Source organism: Urocitellus parryii, chromosome 4 (genome assembly GCF_045843805.1).
Source record: "Urocitellus parryii isolate mUroPar1 chromosome 4, mUroPar1.hap1, whole genome shotgun sequence".
NCBI lineage: Eukaryota > Metazoa > Chordata > Mammalia > Rodentia > Sciuridae > Urocitellus > Urocitellus parryii.
In genome coordinates, this window is record NC_135534.1 from 70,838,039 (window position 1) to 70,841,073 (window position 3,035).

Below are 3,035 nucleotides of genomic sequence, written 5' to 3' on the forward strand. Positions count from 1 at the left end.
CAGCATTGGCTATTGCAATCACTCTCTTCCATTGCTGATTTAATCATAATTTTTTTTTCTAATTTATACATTTAAACTTATGTAAAAGACTCAAGTATAAGTTGAAAAATTCTCAGTCCAGGGCTCTGTCCTCTTTACTATAGTGCACCTCAATTATACATGTAATAATGGTAATAGTGGGGGAATATGGAAATTGAAATGTTTTTTTGGAATGAAAAGATAAAAATTTAAAAATCCAGAAGAATGACAAAGTCATACTTGGAAAAGAACATAAGAGATTTCTTATCAATTCTTTTTAGAATGATCATAAAGTCTAGATAACTCCAGTGTCCATCAAAGAGTTACACCACTTGTTAGCAGAAGTGTTATGAACTAGATGATATCTTCTAATTTCCTGAAAGAGCTGTTGCATTAAATCCTGAGGAAAATGCTAGTAAAAATAAAACATTTTAGAATCTCATAGAAATCATGCAGGAGCAAAATTGTTTTTATGATTAAGCTATTTTCTCTTTTATAGTTGATATTCCTTCTAAAATTTCTGAGTCTCTGAGGGATAAATTTTACACAACAGTTTAGGTATGCAAGTTTGTATATATCAAGGATTTTTAAAAATCATTTTCTCCTTTTAACAACCCAGTGCCAGTCACATGTCAATTCAGGTAAAAGGTAGCCACAGTTTTCCTCAGGACTTCTGAATTAACGGATTGTTCTTATTTTTCCATAACCTTTCATTTGAAGAGCTCTTTTAAGAATACATTGGGTGTTGTTTTGTTTATTATTTCTCCAAAGAGACAGACATAATAAAGAATCTTGAAAGATATGTTGACAATCAAGCACCAATTTCTTTTGAGTGGCTATCACTCAGAAGCTGGTGGCAGCCTAATTACTGATGGGGTTTAGTACACATCACCCCTAAATGTGAAAAGCTTGGAATTTGAGGAAAGAGCAGAAGCAATATCATCCTCACTTACTCCCCAAAGAGAAAGAAGCATCCTTATCCTTGAGGACAGAGACAAAAAAAAAAATAATCTGAACAAAGGGAACTATAGGACGTCCTTTGAGTTCTTACCATTTGATCATATGCTCTCATTCTCCAATCACACTTCTGCATGACTGTCTATCAAATTCAGCTAAAAAAGTATTTATTTCAATGTTGCTCTAGGTATTCATTTCTAAAGGCTCCTGTATCATGCATAAATTATATTACTTTTTAGGTTGTTCTCTTGTCCTTTTGTCTTTGGTTATATAAGTGCCTCAAACAAGAACCTTGTGATGGTTGAAGAAAGAGAGAAATCTCTCCAGGAAATTTATTTATCCACTTTTTTTTCTTTTAGTTGTATCTGTTGTTTTTTGTTTGTTTGTTTGTTTTTAAACTTGAATTGAATCCAGGGGTGCTTAATCATTAAGCCACATCCCAAGCCTTATTTTCTTTTTTAAAAAAAAATTTATTTCTTACATACGTGACAATAGTGGAATGCATTACATTCATAATTACCCATTCACAGCACATTTTTTTGTAACTCTGTATATAAAGCATGTTCCTACCATATTATGCCATTATACATGTGCTCTCTCCTTTTTTTGCATTACAATTCTTAATACACCTTTAAACCACAAGTTATCATATCTCTGTTTGTATATAAGGTATGTTGACATCTTCATACATGTATTTTGTATAATGATGACCATCACCTTCCACCATCCTTGCTATTCCCTCCCACCCCTCTTCCCTATCTAGAGGTAATCTTCCTCCTATACTCTCCCTCCCTACATAAGGTCTTGCTAAGTTGCTTAGGGCTTTGCTAATTTGCTGAGGCTGGCTTTGAATTTTTGATCCTCCTGCCTTAGCCTCCTGATTCACTGGGATTACAGGCATGTACCATTACACCTAGCTCATATTTGATGTTTAATCAGCACATATGGTTAAAATAGTGAAGCATTTCCCTTTGACTTGGCAAACAGCTTCTGCCCTGAGACCTCTGGATGAATGGTGCCACCAGGGTTGCGTGCATACCCTCCTAACCATACCATAAATCCTCCCTTGATCCAGGACTATGATATGTCCAACATCTCTTTTAATTGATTGGTATTTCTACCAATTGTTAATATTTTTATGTACATCCATTCTCACAGCTAAATTCAGTATAGCTCTTTCAGAGTGTTTTGATGCTTAAGATTGAATGTATTTAACATCTGTTAGCCATGGTTTCTGGTCCTCCAAAAAGACTACAGCAATACTTGCCTCACAGTACTGCTATAAAAACTAGAAATAATCTATGCAATATCCACAGCAATAGTAAGTGTTTCAAAAAAGTCAATAATTCTGAAATACCAAAACAGGAAGAAAAATTAATATTTTCAACTTTCCTGATATATATATATATATATATATATATATATATGTGTGTGTGTGTGTGTGTGTGTGTGTGTGTGTGTGTGTATAGATAGTATGTGTGTGTGTGTAGATAGTATGTGTGTGTGTGTGTGTGTGTGTATATATATATCAGGAATATATATATGTGTATGTATATTTGTGTGTGTGTATTCAATAAATAGGAAAAATAAGTTTCTTTATTTAATAATTTATAGGCTCTGTGGTTGGATATCATACAAGGAATACCTTTATTTTTCTTATATAATTAGCAACAATACAATGATAGATATGGTATGGTCTACAAAACCACAGAACATAAAATTTGTTACATAATGTTTTCTTATAACCAGTCAAATATATAACCCAGTATAATGTCAGAACCTTTATGACTGTCCAGTTACTTCCAATCATTAGATCCATGATTGGGGATATGTCAGTTTAACATTTATTTAGAATTTTCTGTGGAGCAGGCAATGTACCAGGCACTGGGGGATGAAAGATGAATGAGACTGTGCCTCTGACTGTGAGAGGCTCCTCAGTTAACATAAATCATAGACCCACAAATAACTCTAGTAAAATAAGATGGATGCAAAAATAACAGAAATGCTGGTGGGAAGAACACGAGGCAAGCTTCCCAAACTAGGTGTGTCCTCAGGAATGG